The sequence below is a fragment of the Pyxicephalus adspersus genome, chromosome 6, assembly GCF_032062135.1.
Source record: "Pyxicephalus adspersus chromosome 6, UCB_Pads_2.0, whole genome shotgun sequence".
Lineage (NCBI taxonomy): Eukaryota > Metazoa > Chordata > Amphibia > Anura > Pyxicephalidae > Pyxicephalus > Pyxicephalus adspersus.
This window is the reverse complement of record NC_092863.1, coordinates 3334293-3358082: the sequence shown is the minus strand read 5'-3', so window position 1 is coordinate 3358082 and position 23790 is coordinate 3334293. Positions and strand designations below refer to the sequence as shown.

At 37.4% G+C, this 23790-nt stretch overlaps 1 long non-coding RNA gene across 1 annotated transcript in view; it reads right to left on the bottom strand.

Moving 5' to 3' along the window:
- LOC140332446 (uncharacterized) overlaps positions 1-9696 on the bottom strand; it is a 54349-nt gene extending 44653 nt beyond the window's left edge. The window contains exon 1 of the long non-coding RNA XR_011921126.1: positions 9576-9696. This is a non-coding gene — a long non-coding RNA (uncharacterized lncRNA). The remainder of the gene's footprint in view (positions 1-9575) is intronic.
- Positions 9697-23790: the final 14094 nt, after the last annotated feature.

The following is a 23790-nucleotide window of genomic DNA, read 5'->3' as shown; positions in this document are numbered from 1 at the left end:
GTTGCATCAGATTAGTGAATGGTCAGACTTTGTAAACCCTGTCAATTAATCAGCCAAATATATTAAAGCCAACTGTCTGGTATTGTAAAGGTCCCCATTGTGCTACCTAAACAGCTCTAAACTCAATGGGTATGGACTCAACAAGTGTTATCTGTTATTAAAGCATTAGCAGCAGATCCTGCCAGCCTGCCTTTGGCATTGTCTTTCTTCCTCGCACAGTGCACCCTGCTGCCTTCTAGTCCCCAGGTAAAGGATGCATACACACCTGGCCAGCAGCATGGTCTAACAAAAATATGATTGAACAGGACCAATTCTTCCATTGCTCCAATGGTCCAGTTTTAACTATTGTAGACACTTTTGGTCGTGAGGTTAGCATAGGGACTGGTCTACAAATATAATGCCCAATACACAGCAAGCTGCTATTTACTGTGTATTCTGACACCTTTATTTTATGGTTAGTACCAAAGCCAAGCCAAGATTAATTCTCTTAGCAACCATGTTGATAAGTGAACACAAATAGTTCAAAGAAAGAAAAAGGAGGACAGAAACAATGGTTTATAGACCAAATGTGCTTGAACACTGCCTCCCTGAATTTAACTAGAGGGAGGGTGACAACCAAAGTAGAAAGAACAACAGTTATCAGACTTTATTTCCCAGAATTTCTGCATTACAGTGGGAACCATAGGAATCTACACGAGGAGGGGCAGGTCACAGGAAGTAGGTGCTAAGCAATTGTATGACCACAGTCTGTTAACAAGAAACTAAATACCAAATAATAAATAGAGGACAAGTAGATAGGTCAACAGGTATGTAATAAGATTCTGATGATAAGAAGTTTAGTTCCAAAGCTATCACTAGATTACACTAATCAACACAAATGCTTCAAGGAATTCAGTTTTGAACTTAGTTGAATTAAAATAAAACTAAAAGCAACATTTTTATTAAATCTGGATAAGTGGTTAGGAGATAAGTATTTTGGTAACATTTTACATACCTAATGAATGAGCCTTGGGAGCAAACAAACCTGTCCATTATTCACGGGTTGTCCTTCCTCGGACCACTTTGTCACCTACCCACGCATACCTGAAACACCCCACAGAGATCATTTAATAATTAAAATATTGTTCAAAGTAGCTAAGATCCTTAGACTTTCCAAACTGTTACTGCTTAAAAACTGACTGTTAACCTGTTGCCTTATAAATCCCAACCCCTTACTAGGTGTCATTATAGTGGGCTATTATATATTATTGGACATATTTAATTTTGAAAAACAAGATGTGGTAATCCGGAGCAACAGTATAATCCTAATTACTGATATTATATGACTAATTGGTTGCTGAGGGTAATTCCTTTCTTTTTGAAAAGGTCTGGAAGTGTAAATAACAAGACCGTATATAACCTAAAAGCAGAATTTACCATTAGTTTTGGAGTTTACCAGCACTGAACTATCTAGCTTTTGTCAAGTGTAATTAGTACTAATACCTCTTGCGGTATAGTTTTGCTATTTACAAAGCATATAAATCAGCATTATAGGATTCACTAATATCGTAAAAAAGAATGACAACAGCTAAATAGGCCAAGGGAATACTTTAAGCATGAAAACAGATTTTAGGAAACTAGGTACTGTCGGTAAATTACCACCTATTTACATTGTGTTATGGAGAAGAGATGCTTGAATGGATGTAATGACTATTTCAGAAAATGTTACTTAAAAAAATGCCTTGCAGTCCCCTTATCTGGTACATAGAACACATTAAGTGTTGCCTGGTATATCAGATATTGTTTTCGGTGATATGATCTTTTCTGACTTTAGGGGCTTTCTGCATATGAAAGAATGATTTTGTCATTCTTGTTAAAAAAGACACTGTGAAGTTACCCATTCAAGGTAGCCTGAACGTAGCTTTGCAATGGAGATTCCACTCCAATTTGCTTATATCCATTTATCTAACCTTCTCTCGCCACTCCTTCCTCAATTGCAGCCAGCAGAAATACATGGTGCTTCCAGTTTTAGAGGCGCATGTTCTAGCCCCGAGCACTGTCATATGAAAAGGATTGATGTCCCCACTCCCCTTGGCACCCGCCACCAACCAATAATGGGGAATTTAGCACAGAAATGGGCATACAAGGTGAGCATCAGTTGGTTGGATTGCTTTGCAAATCTATTGTTCTGAAAGGGAAGGCTGACACTGTCCCTGAAAAAGGACTAATAAAGACATGTAAAGAATAGTGCTTTCAATTAATATATCCAGACCTAAACTATAAAAAGGAAACACGGTTTGATGAGATTCTTTACATAAATCTGCCCCCATCCATATATATATATATACATATTACATGCAAGTTTTATTTTTTGAAAAAAAAAATTAAAATGTAGACCTTAAGTTCTTTTTAATCCTACATCTTTAACTCCAGTTGCTGCCGACCTGATTTGCAGTAAAAATGCCCGGGAACGTGACCTGTTTATGAATGCCACTGTCCAGAGATCTTATCTACAGATCTTTATTTATTTTGTATTAGTACCTTTAGAACTCTACACGCTCCGGTGCAATCTCCGAAATGACAAAACCCTTGTTATTAACAAGTCAGATGAGCAGCGCTAGAAAAAAAATACATCTCGTATTATGTGAGGACTAATCTTCCAACTATTTTTTGCATGTCAAATCAAGTGACACTTACTATTTGCTCTGTCAAACAAAGCACCGCTACCCTGCTAGGCTTCAACAGATATGCAAATGGATTTAGTGCAGCTGAGAAAAGAGTTATATAGCAAGTCATCAGGGCTTCTCCAAACACAAGGAAAGATAAATGCACTGCTAAGGGAACAGATGTTATGACAGTCAATCTTATAAACACACTGTACCGTGCATTGAACGCTGCAACCGTTCTCCTTACCGTACAAGAACCTCACAAACTAAAGTGTTTGCTAAGGCAATATTAAATATAAAAACTACCTGGGCCAGAGAAAAAAAAAAAGCTCATGTTTAAAGAAAAAAAGATCTTTCTTGAAGTCTGAAATAAGTTAGCTTGCTGTGCAGTAGCCAGAGTTGTGCAGGTTAAAAAATGTAATCTAAAGATATATGTCTTTCTCTGTCTTTAAAAAAAAAATGATGTGCCGCTGCACATTGTCCAGTTGTGAAGTCCTGAACGGCCCATAAAACTGCTATTTGAAAGACAGAAAACTTACATGAGAAAGCTTAGATTTTCTTTGTGTGGCCATAATGAGGTTATTTATGGTAGATTGAGGTAACCTTGTAAGGAAGATTAAAGGTTTTTATAATAAAAGAAAGCACAGACTAAGGGGACTGAGTTCCTCCAAAAGCAATGACTCTCAGGACTGGATTAATTACCAAAGCAACCGTTAAAACTTCAAGAAGATTGCTTGTAAACCTCCAAGCAAAAGCTATAAACTATATTCTCTGCCATATAGCTGCCCATATGTTGAGGCTCAGCAGTTTTGATAGCAGGGGCCATGCACAATGTAACCCGGCTGTCTATCCTCTGTGTATAAAGCAGAGGGCAGGGAGCCAATCAGCCACTATCTTATTGATGATCACTTGGAATGTACAAGTCACATAAAGTGATTGTAGATATATATCATTCCTAATGTATGGTCATTCAACGACATTGTATTGTAGACTGTTATCTGCAGTTGCTAAAAGCCTGAAACTGGACTCTGGTCAACATAAATGATGATGATGAAATGATGGGAATTACCTTTATGCATGCACTATTACTGTGAGAGACTGAAGCAGTGTTTCTGAAACCATGGATCTGAAGTCAGGACCCAAAATGAGTCAATGATAACTCTGAAATAGATCAGCACTTTATTTAGTGCTAAAGCATGAAATCAGAAGGTCATTGGCAAGTGACAGCACAATGACCAAGACTGACAAAAGAAACATGTATAGGGGAGCTACGCAAGGAAGTTCTTAATAGCTGAAGCCCTAAAAAGACTGTTACCAAACACCCTGATTTGAAAACAAACCCAAGACTTTCTTTACTCTATAAAATAATAAATAATAATAATAAAAATGATAAATAATTAAAAAATAAATAAATAAAAAAGCATCACACCATCTATTAAGGAAGTGTTCTGCAGATGTTCTCATGTGCACTGAGTGCCCCTTCCTGAGGTAGCAACAGTCCCTATTAATAAAGAGGACTGCAGGATTTAAGGGTTTTCTCCTGGAAAAATTATACTATAACCCATGAGTGGCATTCTAAAAAAAATGCAAACACAGTACAGTGTAGTAACTAAAAAAGCAGAAATATTATGGAATATGGATGAATAAAACAAAATGCACTAACAAACATTCTGGTGGAAGAAACTTTTCTTGCAGCATTCAGCAGCAGTGAAAGTATTACTAGAGGATGCAATTGAGCACAACAATGAGTTTTGGAAAGTAAGAATATACAATACCTCACGCAGAATATAGAATAGTACATGGAAGACCTCATCTCTCTCCCTGAGGGATGCACAGTTTTAACTTTGGGAAAGGTGAGTGTTTATTGTGGACACAACACCATGGAATTTAGTCAGTCAATTCTACAAAGCAGCAGAAATGATAAAAACATGACCAATAATTGCTATGAATTTGAATTACTTTGAAAACTTGTGTGACAGAAATCCATTGAAATAATTAATAGCGGCTTCACCACCAGGACCCTAATCTGTACAGTTTTTATTATACAGCTGCACCAGGTAAAACTTCACAAAGAAAAGATTTACATCTAAATGCAAATACTGATAGTACTATACAAACAAAAAGTTTACTTGGTGTTTGCTGCTTATAGCCCTCACAATGTTCTGCTGAGCTAGGTATTGTGGAACTCTCAATATGGGGTAGAATGTGGGATTAAGGAACCATTTTGGAGGCATATAATACAATCTGTCAGAGGCATCAAGGGAGTGTTGTCATCATAGAATGGAGGTCGCAGGTCAAGATGCCTGATGTCATAAATCTCCAACACGCCCTGGACAGATTTTTTTTATGAATGTCCTAATCCACGTTTAATCTTTTATATGGCTTTCATGATATAACAGGATCGCAGAATTTTTGCAGGAACAATTGTTGCAGTGGATCAAATGCTGCTAGAAAATGGTGAGAAGTGGAAGTAATTACTTCCTGTTGTCCTGCCGAGGACAACTGGCACACTGAATGTGAAGACACAACAAGAATTGCTATCTGTTGTAAAATGTGGTATTTTTCTCACAAGGATTTACAGATGACCAAACACTGTAAAACATGGCTAAAAACCAAATGATCATTGGGTAGTACAAAGAGATTTTACCAAGCATGGTTTTCCTCATTTTTTGTGGAGAGGGGCAGATTTGACTCCTGGCTGGGGTCTTGACTGTGGTCTGGAACAATGGGGGGGGGGGGGAGTTCTCTTATCACCTTGCACTAATGGGAATAGCTTAAATCTCAGCAGAAAGCTAAGTTACTGTTGTCTTTAGCCTGAATTATCAATATATTCTTATTTAGGGTAAATTGGAAGGCTTAGCACATACAAAGACTGTTCTTCCCCTAGTGCTGTCAAATGCAAAACAATGCAGTGATGAAATTTCAAGATCAATGATTTTATTGATCCTTAACTAGGAAAGCTAGATTTACATATTCACCTATGTAATATAAATGAATACTACATATGTGTTTCCATTCATATTGAAAGATATCCCAGCACTCTTATAAAGTATGGAAAACATATCTGCACTATAATGCACCACATGCACAGTGCCCCTGCTTATTCATTTGTTGCATTGCAAAAAAGTGCAGTTATTCACATTGAGTATTGTGTTGCGTTTCAACATTTTGTGGGTAAAAAGTGTTTAGTTTATTGCAGTTGAAAACAATTACTTAGGATGGATCTACACAGACGTTTTTTAAAAACGCATGTAAACGTTCCTATTGCGTTTATTTGCATTTTTATGCATTTTTATTAGAGTTTTAAAGCTTGCCTTTAATATGCTGGAAAACCCCTATGCCGCGTTTTTATTTAGTTTTACCTAATTTGCATATTGAGTGCTCAAAAACGCAGGAAAACATTCCACTGAAACCCAATGGAAGCGTTTACCCGCGTTTTCCAGCGTTAACCCAGCGTTTTAATTTTTTAAACGTTGCAAGTAACATTTAAGATAAATGTCATAAACGAGCCTCAAGGAAACGTCCTGATGTAGATTAGCCCATTGTAATGCATGGGGATTTCAAACAAGGGCTTTAAAAGCCTCAGGTTAAACGCTGGGGAAACAGTCTGTGTAGACTAAGACTTATGGTTGTATAAAATGAAATATTTGTCAACAAATGACAGAAATATAAAAATAAATAGTAACAACATTAAAACAACAAAGTTAAACAACTGCCAAACACAAGCCAAATGTTGCTTGATAAATACATATATACCAGTGTTCTCCACCCGGCACTTTTCAGTAACCATCCGTCTGTTTTAGAGTAGTTACTGATGAGCTGGGTCACAATACAAGGGCCACCACCTAAAATTTCTTCCCACCCTGCTTAAAGAAATATCTGGGCTAAACACTGTATACAATATATACATACATATATATATAGTTGTGAAAATCCCACCACCAACACTTGACTATTTTTTACTGTTTGTCACATATACAGACACAATTCCTACAGGTGTTATAACACCAATACCACTAAATTACCTGAAAGGACACACAGTCATGAATAATAATAGACATATTCAATGCAGTTACTGCTAGTTGGCTCCTGACTGCTGTCTGTGGCTTCCATGGATATGTATTGGAGATGGAGGAGTTTTATAAACATGTCTGCACCTGATTCTATAACCTGCAATTTCTTTATCAGTATATCTAAGTCTTTTATTCCAGCCGAATTCCCAGCTCAAATTTCTCTTTGTGTTGGAAAAATGCACTTCTTGTGCAGTCCTGACCATTGTTATGTGGCTGAGCTGAAACAATGTATATGCATATTGAGCAGTGGGGGTGAGATCAGTTGGCCCTTTTTTTCTGCTGGTGAAATATGACCTGGGCCATTCTGTGCTGTTTACAGAGAAAATAAAGGCATAGCATGTATCTCATTTCCTATTTATGTAATTGTTCCACTCTACCGTGAATTTATAATCCACTACAAACTGTATCTCCTCTCCATTTTCTGGACACACACACACTATGACACATTAACTTGGAACATTTTCTCACAATATGTAGTTGAAAGCTTCCACTTTGATGAATTTATTATTAAAGTGTAAAATGTAATATGGAACTGATATGTTGTGAGTTATTGAATGTTTTACAAGATTGCTGGATCTGCTCCTTTTTTTTTTTTTTTTTACCCCCAGCAATTTTGAGGAATAGAGATAAATTCATTTGTCAGATGCAACAAGTCCAAAGACAAGAAAGATGTAGTAATAAAACACGTGGAGCTGGAAGTGTTCATCAGACTGGTGATTGTTTTCCTCGTGGAGCCACACACAGGGCGCACACACTTTTAGGAAGCGTGCACATTTCATAGGAAAACCATTTTATGTTTAATGCAGTAAAAATGTTTTGATGGAGTGGAGAAGATTAGAACATCATTAGGATTGTGAAGATTTGACCTCATTTTATTGTCACAGAGACAGAAAGTGAACAAAATACTTGGGACTGAAGGAAATAAAATATTTAACATCTGTAAAGTAGAATTAGGAAAGGTGAGAGCTGCTGTTTGTTTATTGTTATCTGTGTATCTGCTGTACAGATCAGCTTGCCTCTTGTTTGGTCAGGAGAAGTAATGTATAATCTAAAAGCCAAAAGTTGGATCAGAAATTTATTAGCTCAGAAGAGAGGTTTGGATCCAAACAAGCTAATTATCCGGTATTGACCACTGACACAGAAAGGTATTGAAACAAACCAAAATAAAGAAGATATACTGGGGAGGAGGTAGAGTGGAAATTACTCTGAGGGCCTGGTTTATGAAAGCTCTCCAAGGCTAGAGAGGATACACTTTTTATCAGTGAAGCTGGGTGATCCAGAAAACATGGAATGGATCTGATCCAGGATTGAAAACATTTGCTAATAAATAGCTAATGACTTCCATTCCAGGTTTGCTGGTTCACCCAGTTTCACTGATGAAAGTGTATCCTCTCCAACCTTGGAGAGCTTTAATAAATCAAGCCCTGAGAATCTGTTCTGAAAGGAAGGATGAGATCCGTGAGTATGCAGGACCGTTGTTACCTAAGAAGGAGTTGGTTTGAGGTAATAGAAAGACACACTAAATGGAATTAGAACGAGGTAGCCACCTGTTTTGTAAGAGACAGGTTCAGTGAAGCGATTGGGGCAAAATCAAGACGATGAAATGGAAAAAGTGCAGAGGTAGTTTGACAATTCAAAATAAATGTGTTTACATGAAAATGAAAAATGGGTAAATTGTTCTCAAAGTTAAAGTGTATATAAAAACATAAATTTGTGCAATACAGATACATTTCCCTTGTTATTTACAAATGGCACACAACATACAAATATCTGGTAATCCCTCAAAACCTAGTAATCTCTTAACATCCTGTAGGGAGATAACATAAATCCCATGCAATATTGTCAATTTTCCCTGCTGGACTACAAGCCACCACCTCAATAGTATACGGTAGGTATCCTGTAGGGCACCAGAATGGAAATGGGCAGGACTAAACACATTTTAGGGGTTGTGTAAGCAGAAAGCACAATGGAATTTATAAAATATTTTTTTTCTAAGATAGAATTGCCTAGATGCGCCTAAAAAGATTTGTAGAATTTACAGAAACATCAAATAGAATCAATGCAGAAACAATAAAAATTAATAAAAAAGACTGGAAAGACTTAAAAAAACCTCAGAATGTACTATCTTGCTGTGTATGTCTATACACGTTTCATAAGGCTGTGGATGTAACCCTTGTGATTTTCCCCTAAAAATGACATAAAATTTAGGAGAAGAAAGGCAAACAATGCAATGTTGTGTCATTATAAAGAAGATCACAGGATTCTGATGATAATTACTAAAGACATTTTACAACACCTGGGCTGCCTTCTAATTAATGCTATGGGGGTGCGTCCAGTCTAACATATCTTCCATGTTCTGTTGTTTAGTAAGAGTACAGTGTGATATTTACAATAATACAATCCAGGGAAGGCCCCTCTCTGGTGCCAGCTGGGATAATAGGGGGATGATTTCACCCAGCAGATACTGAAATGGATGTTTATGACCCCCCAGGTCAGATCTAAATAAAGCAAGCCCTTTGTAAATGTAATAAAATCTATTGTTTAGTCTGATTGTTTCATACCTAAAACCTCAGCATTCTGTGTTTGGGGTCTTATTGCAGCAATAAACTGTCTAGACAGCAATTAACAAAAGTGTTTTTCTTTTCCTCTTTAGATGTTTGATGTCCTATTGTAGAAAGGAACCATCCAAATTCAGAGATTCTTTCTAGTACTTATTTCATAAAACTCCCATTGTACACTGCTTGTTTGTGTCAATGAATAGCATAAAATGGTTTATGTGAAATCAATTTGTATAATACTTGGAAGTAACAATATCTGAATAATACAGTATAACAAATATAAATACTTCTAGACTTACCACAAGTAGAAAACCAGAAGCTGTATTTCTGGATGTTGATATTTGTCAGATGTACTGTTTTTTTCTTGTCTCAGCACAGTCTTGGCTCAAGGTGGATGCAACATATGCACAACTGCTGAACCTGCAGGTAAAAACACAGCAAAATATCAGAGATGTTAAAATGGACCTTTCAGTAACTTTATGGTCACATATTACCTTTCTGACATAACAGACAGCAATATTGCCTCTTTCATACATTCATCATTATAAAAGACAAATAATGTTTCCAGCTTCTCCTATTTAGCTTCTCTATCCTGTCTATGGGTATGTATACAAGCTTACTACACAGCTATAGATCTTACCTGTGGTGTCATGGGGCTGCAGCTTAAGTGTGTGTTATCATAAAAGTAGTAGAAACATGAAGCTATAAAAAAAGAATATATAATTTGGAAATCAAAGGCTAAATATATTTCTTGATTTCTAGAATATATTTTTATATCCAATGCACATGGTTTTTTATAAATTGCATACTGGGCCTTGTGTGGCACTACATGGCCTGGTTAAGACCAGAGGCTGTATTCCCACTTTTATCACACCTGGATATAATCCCTTTAAAAAAAGTGACAATGAGGTTTGAAAATTGTCCACGTGGCAGAATTAAAGATCCATATACTTGTGTGAAAAGTCTATAAACCAAGCCTGCATTATATTTGAGCTTCTTTTGCAAGAATCCAGATATGTAAGCTCTTCGGGTCAGGGTCCTCTCCTCCTCCTGTGTCACAAACCCTAATATTGTACAGCGCTGTGTCATATGTTGGCGCTATATAAATACTGTTGAATAATAATGTAGGGGTGCACAGATTACCATTTTTGACCATACCTGCCTATTAGGAATGTGTTGCAAAATCTCTTTGTGGGCATTAGTGGGATCGTAATATTTGCAATGAAAAAAAAAAAAAGTACACCAGCACAAAAGAACTTGCCAAAAAACAATACTACCAACAGTCTCTGCAAACTTATTTTTATTACATCTTTTCTTTTAGATTATACATTTCTCTTCTACACAAAAGAAATAGAGAAACTGGACTTGAACACAGCCTTTATACCCTTTTTATATTGGCTTTTTTGTTTTGAAGCATATGTGCTTATAAATATACGAATTGAAGTTTGAGGAAAACATGAAAAATAAGCATACTTTTAAGAAATGAGTTGCATATTGGTGTAAACTTCAGAATATTCTATACATAGAACAACCATGTCAATCCTAATTTTCTTTTTATTTATGGAAATTGCAGGCCTATTATGGCTTTTTTTCATGAAATAGTTCTCTGTAATAGAAATCCATCTTGCCACATTAAAGGAGCGCAGCCTGAATCATGCTCCAGGTTTGCCTTGTTGTCGTGGTGACAAGTCCGGGACCCCATTCATACACAGCATTAAGCACAGAAAAGGCGTATTGTACTCCACAAATACATTACTCCCATCTGCACTTAACGGTCCACTCTCCTTTCACAAACTTCACAGTAAAGAGAATATTAATCCCCGATGTCCGATTCACTGCAAGGGAATATTGTAATGACCATGTGCATTTTTTGAGATCGGTTTGATACACTTGAAAAACATATAATATGAATATTGAGAGTGTTTTTTTTACATGTGCATAATGTGGCTTTATTATATAAAAAAAAAAAAAATATATATATATATATATATATATATATATATATATATATATATTGCATTTATAGTAATAAACATCTAAATAGCATTTAATACATATATATATTTACATTTGTATTATTATAAATGCTATATAGACACATTTAATTTATATTTGATCAGATGATGCAAACCTGTTTCTTTCCTAGACTAAAGCTGCGTACACACTTCCAATTTTTATCGTTCAAAATGAACGATGAACGATCGAAGAACGATCGATTGGGCAAAAAACGTTCGTAAAAAAAGTAACCAACGACGCCGACGAACGAGGAAAGTCGTTGGAAATGAACGACCGGACCGGCGGATCGGACGACGATCGTTGACCATCGTTCGTGTGTACGATCGTTCATTGATCGTCCATGGTCTGAGCATGCGTGATGAACGAACGTTCGTTCACTTCCTGTGGTGCACGTCACTCCCTGTATCGCTCAAACGATCGCATCTATTGTGTGTACAATATCTACGAACGATCGTGTCGTTATCTGTATGTACAGGATCGGTGCTATACGATCGTTCGCAGATATCGTACAGGATCGTTCGTCGTTCGTTTAACAACAATAATAATTGGAAGTGTGTACGTAGCTTTAGTGCCACATAAGTAACTTTCCTCCAAGGTCAGTGTCTGGTTTAAATACTCACTGCTAATAAAAAATTTACCCAGTCTTCATTCAATTTCGGTGTCTTTTGCTATATTTATTGGTTGGCCTGGGGTGATCTAAAGCTACGTACACACGGCAGATTTTTATCGCCCGATAATCGCCATCGGCCACTTATCGGGCGAAAATCTTCCGTGTGTACAGTCGGTGTCGTCCATCGTCCGGACGACCGACCTGCCGGATCCACGGACGATGGACGACAGCCGATCGTAATGAAAGGGAAGGGGAGAGCGCGCAGCAGGGTGCCGCTCCGTCGCTCTCCCCCCTCCCCTCTCCATAGAGCATGAACGGTGCTGTATGTACAGCATCGTTCATGCATCTTGCAGCCCCTTGTCGTTGGAAAGGATCGTGAAAGATCCTTTCCAACGACAAAAATTGCAAGTGTGTACGCAGCTTAAGTTACAGGATTAAACACTGATCTGTGCATTTGTTTCTTAGAGAACAATTTAAAGAAACTTGTTAGCAGGCAGATAAGAAGCATTTAGTATAGAAATAGTTACCAGTTTGTTCTGCAATAAAACCCTTCTTTTAACCCTACTAACACAAACAATAAAATCCGACAATTTTGGCTCTTCATAATAGTTGCTAGTTTCGTTGTTTTAATGCTTTTCCTTAGGATTATTAGCAATTGTTTTTTTACTTAAAAAAAGCCAATGAAGCCAACAGTCCCAGCCTATGATTGTTCCATGTTAAGTAGGGAAGACAAAGGATAAGCATGACAAACAAGAACTATAAAAACTAAAAATACTATAAACTATACTGTGGTTTCAATGTATTTGAGAAATATAAAAAGAAAATAATGCTATCAATTGAAATACTTATATGAGAACTGTTCTACTTTCATAGAATCTATATTGCTGTTCAGCCAGCAAGTTACACATTTACAATGCCACACAGCATGGCCAGAAAACTACTATTTTCCTGGTTCAGTTCTACAGCTTCCTGTATCACCTGTCTGCTCACTGAATCATGAAGGTTTTCCAAAGTCTGGTAAACAATTTGGATGTCACCTATATGGCTCTGTAGTAAGGCAAATGTATATAAATCTCAAAAGTAGCTCAATAGAGGTAAAACAAGAATTAGCTAGCAAACCATTACATATGTTTATTTCAATAGTTTTACAAAGCATTAGCTGGAATGTGGGGCTTTCATCTGTTTGTCTTCAGTTTTAAACTGCATGTCCATCCAAGACCACCGTGTTTAGAAGGTGACAATGCTGCTGTGCACGATCACTGTAAAACAGTGTATTCATGCTATGGCCTACATTATGCAATTAATTTTCAATGATATTTTACGTTGATCTTATGAGAAATAGTCAAAATACCATCCACTTGCTTAAGATTTATTTTATATTACAATTGTTTTCACAATAACATCCAATTCAGATGTAAATAATGATGCAAGAAGGTGTTTTAGTACCAAAACAATGGTTAACCCATCAACATAAGAAAACACCTGATCAATTTAAAATCAACATTCTGCTAAACAAATGGGTTGTTTTTATCATTTTTATCATAAAAATGTTGCATAGCATTAGGCTAGCTTTCAAAGAGGTAGAAAACTATCAGGACAAATGGAAACATTAACAGGTATTTTTATAGAGGCATCTAGGAAACAGAGAATGTTACATGGGGGACTTTATACCCACAATGTAAATCTAGTGATAGGCTGCATCATATATTAATATTGTTATTATTATAATTAATAATATCATTATTAATAAACAGGATTTATATGCTGCCAACATAATACACCGGGCTGTACATTAAACAGGCTGCAAATGACAGACAACTACAGACAGTGACACAGGAGGAGGAAAGGACCCTGTCCAGAAGAGCTTACAATTTAGGAGGGGGATGTATCACAAAATAGGAGGGGGGATATGGAATGATGGGAAGTAGTGAAGGTTTCAAAAGACAGATGGGTAGGAATTTTGAAAAAATGGGTTTTGAGTGCTCTTTAAATTGAGCAGAAAGTAGGACTAAGCCCAATACACACAAAAGGAGAGATGTCACGCTGTACAACTACATCAGGGGTCAGGATCTGCACTTAAGTCTTTCTAAAACAGACAGCGGCATATTAATAGGAAAAGGTTTACAAGGAGTCAGTATAAAATTCTGGTCTGTGACTGGTCACTAAGGACTCAAGTTGGACTTCCCTAATATATTTATTTTATAGGTACACTTGAAACTTTGTAAAACACTACCACAGTACCTGCTTCATAGGAAAACAAAACACACTTTTCCAAATGAGCCATTCAAGGCACAAATACATTTTCTAGCCTTTATAAGGTGTAAATATGTAATTTATAGAGTTAAAACGATTACATAACTTTTTATCTCACACACACACACACACACACACACATTATTATCTCTGGCATTGTTGCTTTTTCCTTTAGGGAAATAAAGCAGAAGCTCTCTAATAGGGCGGAGAAAATACTTGGGAGTGGAATTTTAAGTGACTAGCTTCAGAATTTGGAACATTTTTGTCTGTTCGCATTATCTTCTGATGAGCTGATAACACTTTGCAGTGTACAAGCAATGAAAAGCAAGCAAGGTCCATGAGAAATGTCAGGTGCTTTTAAATGTTCCCATTGTATGGTAAAATATATCAGGGATTTGACTGATCTCCATTCCAGAAGTCTTTTGTGTGATTGTTTGCTCTTGTTTCTGTATGCTGTGGTGTTCATGTGATCACATTACAGGATGAAATGAGCTCAGGGTTATTGGTAACTAATAGACTATGCAATGGCTTCTCAGATATATGGGAAGAATGGAATATGTAATGCAGGTAGGTAGCCTTGTGACCTAGGCTGGACATTGCTGTATAAATTATGTATCCGTATTATTTCCTTGTGATTGCCATCATTTCGTGAGTCATTCCTCTGCAGATCAGCAGACTTACAGGAACAATTTTAGTTGTCACAGCTCCCTAGGTGATATATATTTGTAAAACATGTGAACATTTACATTAATTAGAATTGACGGAAGTCCTGTATTATTAGAACATAAATCTCTGGCTGTAGCCATGTAGATTCTGAATATATTCAGAAAAAAACATGATGCCTGAAGATGAAGTTTATCCAGTGCCAAAACTTTTTTTTTTCTTTTAACAGTAGAAATAGATCCAGGAGGGGTTAGGACCACTAGCAAGTTTTTTTTTGCTGTCTGGGTCCCCGTTAGGAAGGTTTGTTCTGGTAACATATTCACCAGGGAAATGGAAAACTAATAGAAACGATGGTTTCAGGGGATTCCGATTATTTTAAAGGAATCACCTCTCACTTCCGGTTCAGACTATAAACTATAAAAGGCCTCAAAGTCAGGTAGGATAATGTTAGATCCCCTTTCAGCTTTCAGTGTCCCTGCTAAAGATTTTCACTGATTACCTTACTTGGTTTTCTAAAAAAAAAAAAAACAGAAAGTGAGGGGCCCATTAAACCTGGCGGATATTCTAGACCTTCCCTACTATATACATATTTATGTGGTTGGAAAATGGGTTATAGATACGCTGTAACATGGCCGGAATATTTTTCCCAGCCATGACTGTTAAATGAATCTGAAATCTAGTAGAAAGTAAAGTGTTCCAGCAGCCACCTCATGTCTGCAATACATGGTGAAGTGGAACCTGATAGAGATTTATTAAAGGTTTATTGAGCTGGGTTCTGAGCCACAAAGTGACAGCTGTGTTTAATTCCAGCACAAGAAAAGTGTTACGTACAGTTTAACAGCAATCACAGATGGAGGAGACAGATGATAGGTGGAGGACATATATTGATAATGACACATTCCATGAACAGGAGAAGGGAGAACTACAGACAGGGACAAACAATGAGATGGCGAGTGACAGGGAAACAGACTCCAGGAGCTATCTTATCAAATCCATCTAGTGCCAGGAAGTGACAAGTCTTCTCACCCAGATGCTATAGCCGGTTTATATCACACAATCTACAAATGACCTCCTGTGCCAGATTGTAACCTACACTGGATATCCTGAAGTACATATATCTGAAAAGATTTCTAAAGCTGGCAGAGCACAGGATCCACCCCCACAAAAAAAAATGTCTATATTGTTATTTTTAAACTGTACGCTGCCAACATATTACATAGCGCTGTACATTATAATGGGGTTGCAAAAGACAGACAGATACAAACACTGGCACAGGAGGACCCTGGCCTGAAAAGTTTACAATCTAGAAGGTGAGGGAATATGGATTAGTGAGTACATAGTGAGGGTTTAGGAGCCAGAAGAAGAGGAGTAGGACAGTTTGAAGATGGGTTTAAAGGTCTCTTTTAAATGTGCAGAAAATAGGAGAGATCCTACTTGGAGGGTGCTGGTTGTCTTATGGGCCAGCCCTGAAGTCTGGATGGCACCTTGACCTTATGATTGGGTGCTCTCCATTAGTGGGAGGCTTCGGCTGAGCTCAAAGAGAATGGGACCCGCCTGGTTTCGGCCAGATGGGTCAAGTAACCCTTCCTGCCTTGAGTGCTACACCCTGGCTAAGTCAAGGACAAGTGGCTCTTCCTCTTTAGAGGAGGACCATAAAATCATTTTTTTTTGTGGAGCATTTTTTCCCTTTTTTTTTACCGCCACAGGGTTTTGATTTCAGGATTCACGTCATTGCAGGAAAGCCTAAGATAGCATAGGAGGAGGATAAGAGTTCCAGAGAGTCAGGGAAGAAACCTAGAAAAGTTGTGGAATTATGCAGGTGATAAGGTTATGAGTGAGGAGGACATTAGTAGGTCATTGGAGCAGCAAACAGAGTGGCTAGGGGGGAATTTATGTATCAGGTCAGAAAGGTAAGTGGAACAAGAGCTGTTGAGGGATTTGACCACAAAGCATAGGAGCTTGAAGAATGAGGCAACTTTATTCAGATTTGTTTAATCAATAAAGTAATAGTGCTTTCCTCCACCTCCTTTTGCTCTTCTTGATCATCACTATACCAGTCATAGGCTTACTAATAATACGGAAGGCTCTTCTACAAAGGTCACCTGTGCATAAAGACCCGGGCCAGATTTGCACTTTTATTCCCCCCTAATCCACCTAGCTTGTGCTGAAGGGTCAAATAAGAGAGGGTGGCCATGATGATAATTGAAGGACATTGTTGGGAACCATAATGGTTGTGGGCAAAACAGCCTTATGCCAGGAACTGTTTTGTATTATATTGGTAATATTTCAGCCACAGTTACAGTACAAATGCCACCCATAATGGGCATGGCCCAGGCGGCCTTGTGGGAAATCCGGCTCTGATAAGGATATAGTGCAGGACGAGGCATGATAAGTCAGTGATTGGTAAAAAGTTGCAAAAGTTGTACAGCTCCCACAGCTTGGGTTCTCCGTAGTCTCTTATAGTCTCTAAAGTCTCCACAGTCACTGGCAATAATCCTCTTTACCATCTAAAATGTTGAAATTAAATGAGCAAAATATGTCAATCATATTTTGCTGCAATCCAAAATGACTAAAAATACTGCTCACCTAATAACACCACCGTATCACAAGTCCCTGAATCATCCAACCTTTCTCTACAGAAAATACAATTAACCTGACCAGGCCCGTTTGGTCTGAATTCAGAATGAGCACTCTGCAGTCTTTGTGAGCCTGGTAGTAATTAATCTTTACGTTTCAGTCTATACACTGCAATTTCTTGTAAATAATAATGACATTTTACATAAATGTATATTTTTGCTGGATAAATGCTGCTGCTTCCTGGGCATGTGGATAATTTTTGACTTAGTCATCCTCTGTCTAGACTGATAGTTAACACAGATGAAAGATTTCAATGCTTGTAAGAGGATATAAAACCATCAGAGCAATAACCGCCTCTGACACGTACACTCTATTCTAAATGTCTGCTAAATTTAACAATGGTCTCACTAAGTAAACTCTAAAAAACACATTTTATATGAAACAACATTCCCATTTGGGAGCTCAGCCTGGTGATATGTTTGCATCACAAAAGATTGTTTTTCTTTTCCATCTCCAAACTCAAAAACTGCAGAAAATAAAGATATTCACAGAGAGCCTTTTAAAGAGGGCTAGTTAGGAAAACTCAGCTAATTGACTTTACCTCGAGAAACCTTGGCCAGAGATGTCTGAAGCGGTTGGTGAAAGACAAAAAAAAACATTCTGGAATCAACTAAAGACTGCAGGACTGGTATGTGATACCTGTAGGCACAGCTAAAAGCTATGCATCGGATATATCTGTGAATGCATATATTTATAAAGCACCACACAATTGTTGTTGGTCCCAGGGTTTCCCAGGGTTTGGCTGGGAAGGTTGTTAATTGAGTTTATGAGGCATTTTGTTTAATAAATAAACCAGTAAAAGTAGTTTTGTAGTAGTTCTTCCAGATAGGTGACTTGAAAAGCTAATATTTAGGAACAGGCCAACGAAGAGCCACCCAGTCCTGATCCAGGTAATACCTAACTTAGAGCCAATCTATCCCTAACTTTCCAAAGCTAGAAAGGAAAAGTGCTCAGGAGATAAATAAGTGTGAGTGTAAGTTTGGTCTGGTATAAAAGGACTGTGTGTATTACTTCAAGCACACTGGTGGTCCATGAGAAAACTTTGGTGGTCCACAGCTTCACCCCCCAGCGGGTTCAGGAGAAGGACCAGCTAGGGGGCACACCAGCCAGAGCCGAAGACCATGGCCCCCGTATGGACACAACCCACTCACTCTCCCATCGCAGGCTCAGATTTGTGATGGGAGAGTGGGTGGGTTCTGACATTATAATGTCACTATGGGGTAAGTTTCTTCCCCTTTGGGTGACACACGACTCCCCATGCATGCGCAGTCTGGATTCTATACATTTAGTGGTCCTTGGTCGGAAAAGGTTGGCGACCACTGTTCTAGTAGGAAAGGGAACTACCAAAAGAGACACGTACGTTGCCCAGCCAGGGTATTATTTGTTTTGGTTTTACTTTGTTTGCACTGCTAACCTTGAATTAAAAATAAAGAAACCAGGCAGGAGCCAGAAGTTTGTTTCTGAAAATTTTAAGTGAACTACTACTGGACTGTGTCAACCCTATTTCTACAAGCTATCCCCCACTGAAAGTTCACATCACAACACTCCTGTTCTATTATACACTACTGATTTTGCGTCTGTAAATACTTGTATTCATATTTCATCAGGTTACAGTGCAGCTAGAAGAATTTAGTTCCATTGGATACTAAGGTATCTGCAAACTTTTATCTATAGAATTTATTGTTGGCATTCTTAAGCTGCGTACACACTTCCAATTTTTGTCGTTGGAAAGAATCTTTCACGATCCTTTCCAACGACAAGGGACTGCACGATGCATGAACGGTGCTGTACATACAGCACCATTCATGCTCTATGGAGAGGGGAGGGGGAGAGCGACGGAGCGGCACCCTGCTGCGCGCTCTCCCCTTCCCTTTCATTAGGATCGGCTGTCGTCCATCGTCCGTGGATCCGGCAGGTCGGTCGTCCGGACGATGGACGACACCGACTGTACACACGGCAGATTTTCGCCCGATAATTGGCCGATGCCGATTATCGGGCGATAAAAATCTGACGTGTGTACGTAGCTTTAGATTGTAAGCTTTTTTGACCTTCTCCTCTTCCTGTGCAATTGTTTGTATCTGTTCTGTCATTTCCATACCCTTTTTTAATGTACAGTACTACGTAATATGTTGGCACTATATAAATACAGTTTATTATTATTATTATTATTATTAATATTATTATTATTATTAATATTACTACAATGACTGCTCATATTCAATCTAAAGTAACACTGGCAACCTAATTTTAGATTTAATGAAAAACTTGAAACTCAGGTTAGTTTTAAACAGGACAGTTGTCAAAATATTTGTTTTACAGGACTTGCTTTTAAATCAGAATGAGTTTTTTTTTTTTATTTAAATAAGTTATTTGCACTAACCTGAATTTTGCAATCACACGTGAGGATCTGCTGTTGTTTGGCCTCGCTTGTAATAAGTTGATGGTCATATTTGTAATTAAATATGCAGCAAGTAAAATTAGCAGATTCTTGTGACGGCAATGAAAAAGTCCTAACAGTAGACAGATGTCTGTTATCTCCCTAAAAAGAGAATGCTGAAGGTTGATTATGTTTATCTTAAGAAAAATTAAATAGTACATCAAATAGTCTCCGCAGCAAAGTATGGTAACTTACAGCAACAACTGGTTTAAGTTATCTTACTTTGCACATTGTTTTTGTCTTGTTATTTAAAGTTAGAATATGTAGATATTCGGTGAGGGTCCCACACCCCTAATACAATAATAAATAAATCTGTAATTGTAATAAATAAAATTGTAATTAATTCAACACGTAATGCATATATTTTTCAGAAGCTATAAAACCAGAAACTTTATTGCAACAATTTGTTGTCAAAAATAAAAACGAATAGCTGACATGCTCTCACATCAGTTTCTTAAACACTGTCCCCTGATACATAGTTACATAGTCAAGTTGAAAACTACTAGGGATATAAACATACTACAAACCATAAAAAACCCTATAGACATAGCTGATCCAGAGGAAGACAAAAAAAACTATAAAAAATGGTTCAATATGCTTTAACATGGGAAAAAAATCCTTTCTGATCCTGTGAAGCAAAAAACGCTATCTGACCATGTGTGTCAATATTATTTCTCGAGTATACACTTATCAAAATGTGATATGCTCTTCTACGCATTTTACTATGGGTGAACATACATGTCCAATCCATGGAACAATAAGTAAGCCATTGCTCAATAAATAGGACTCACCCACAATATATCTGCTCAAACAGAACCAATACCCTCTTAAGTAGTAAGCTATTAAGCTGAGACAAACATGTTGACCAGGGAGAACACAATAATTGCAGCAAGAACTGGGCTGAGTTAGAATATCTTACAGTATCCCAATACCTTGTCAATATGGTCATAAGATGCCATCCACTATAGGGCAGTGTGTTGTTTGTTAGTCCCTAAGGGGTGGACAAAATGACATTGATATCATGAGCCATTGGGTACAATTAGAAACCAAGGCAGTGAAGAAACATGAAGGTCTAATATTAAAAAAGAATATTTGAAAAATGTGCATTATCGATCAGTTTTAGGCACTTGCATACTGATTACCGCCTAACAAGTTGTAGCATATTGCTTTTGTTGGACTTGTTTGGCTTTATACATAAAAAGTGGAAATTAAATATTGTATATACAGAATCAAGAGTCATTTCTTTCAAAAATTAACCACTCAGACATTTTTCTGGATGACTGTTCTTTGCTCTGAGACCTGTTGATGCATACATTTGTGTAAGTTGAGTATTGAGAATTGAGTATTCATATTTATATAGACACCATTCAAAGTACAGATCTACTAGTAGTTGTATTTCTGGTATACAAAGAGCTTTATGAAAATATTTCCCCCAAAAAAATGATAAGTAACAAAAGTCAGCTCAAAGTTCAGTGTGTATACTCGCATTGTAAGTTGATTAGCCAATGCAATGGCAAAAACCTAGCAAACTAAAATCAATATTTCATTGCAAACAAACAAAGAATGAAGCAATACATATAAATAAAGAAGATAGTGTTTTCTTTTCCACTGCTCTATTTTTTTTTGTACTCAAGGTGACTTTAAATTTACAGAAAACTGCAGAGTGTTCTGTGATGAACATTGATTATCCCTATGTCCTCTCGCCTTGGCATGAAAAATCACAAGTGTGTTTAACACTAATTTCTCTGTTTACATATGTTTCTCTGTATTATCAGTTTAATAAGACAACAAGAGACAGATAAGACAGAGATAACGACAGCAAAGGCCACACAGACCTTTTGTTCATCCAAAATGCCAATACAAACAGTAGAAAACCCAGATAACTATTAATAACAGTCTTTACTTTATGAATTTACAAGGGTGTTTGATTATTCACAGGCTTTAAAATCTTAACAAAAAAACAAAATGTACTAACAAAGTTCAGGACTGGACATAAACATGCAAAAATTAAGAGCTGGGGCAAAAAAGTCAGCACTTTTATCATTTACAATTTAGGAGCTGTGCTGGAAAGTCTAAGCATGTACATATGCACAATGACAACCAATATCTGCATAAAATAATGGAAGTATGCAATTGTATTACATGCTAAATACCAACCAGTTATATAATATTTTTATGCAAGCCATGTGGACTTATTTATAAAGCAGTGAATCTGACATTTTCTGGTGAAAAATTAACTCCTTTCATTGAAACACATGAAACTGGAAGGGAATGATTTCAGGGAATGTCAGATTCACTGCTTTATAAATAGAGCTCATACAGTCTTGTTTTAGTAGCACTGGCATGCACATCCTCAGACTGCAAAAAGCACATTTTTTTTTATTTAGGTGGCATTATGGGGCTGTTTTGTTAATATAAACTTTTCAGGGTTGTGTTACTGTACACATCTTATTGGAATGTCTTCCTGAAAACAGGTCTGAGCCATACGGAATATTTCCAGCGGACGCCTTAAAATGGTGTTTATTAGACTTTTAGCTATTTCAGTCCCTGATACATTAGTTACCATTGACATGAATATGGGAAGTTCTAATGGACATTCAATCTTAGCATTTGCAAGAGTTAAGCTGCGTACACACTTGCAATTTTTGTCGTTGGAAAGGATCTTTCACGATCCTTTCCAACGACAAGGGGCTGCAAGATGCATGAACGATGCTGTACATACAGCACCGTTCATGCTCTATGGAGAGGGGAGGGGGAGAGCGACGGAGCGGCAGCCCGCTGCGCGCTCTCCCCTTCCCTTTCATTACGATTGGCTTTCGTCCATCGTCCGTGGATCCGGCAGGTCGGTCGTCCGGACGATGGACGACACCGACTGTACACACGGAAGATTTTCGCCCGATAATTGGCCGATGCCGATTATCGGGCGATAAAAATCTGCCGTGTGTACGTAGCTTAAGTCTTTGTAACATGTTGGCAGCACAGCTTTCATGGCATTTTGTAAGCTCTGATAATCTAATAGAAGTCAGTAAGAACAACCTAAAAAGCATCAACTCCAGTGTTCCCGAAGTCCTGAAAAACATAGGAAATAGCCCACAATGTCCCTCCAAAAAATGCTCCTGTATACACATTTCAGGGGCTTCTGGAGGGAGATTGGAAATTCTAACAAACACTCAACCAATGTCAACCAAACACTACAACCAAATGGTGTAGACACATTCATGGTGAACTAACAATTTCCCTGCTACTCGTATAATGGAGATGGGCCCATACAGGTCTTTTCACACACACAGTGAGTGTGGTCACCCTGAGAAGTGTGTTACTGACCAGATAACCGGGAAAAATTAGGGAAAATATCCTACTTGTAAAAGTTTAGAAAGAGGTCAACTGTAGATCAAATGCACCTGTCAATAAATTTTGGTTGATTTCCAAAGCATTTCATACTGCTGTTAAACAAATGCCAGCAACACAACCCTCAATCCCATCAATACAGGCATTCAGAAATCATTTTGTAGAAGATGTAGCTAGGTCAGATGTAGCACAGGTCAGAATTTAATAATGACTACATAAATGTGTTAGAGTAACAAAACAAAATATTTTAATTTTGCCGTTACTGGTTCATTTTTTCTTCTCTCAACATGATTAATTTCCTAAATAATTTCTGTTTAATAAGATATTGTATCATTGGCACTATTGCTGGGTTTCTGTGCTTCTTGTTGCATTGCTGGCCAATCATGGTTAGTGGGAGAGGCTTACAAGGTCTATTATTATTATTATTATTATTATTATTCGTATTAATAATATTATTAACCACCTGAGCGTTACACTGAGGTCTAGATTTCTGTACCAAAAGTGATCCACTGCTTTTCATGAAATTTTTTTTTTAAATTGTAGACCTGTA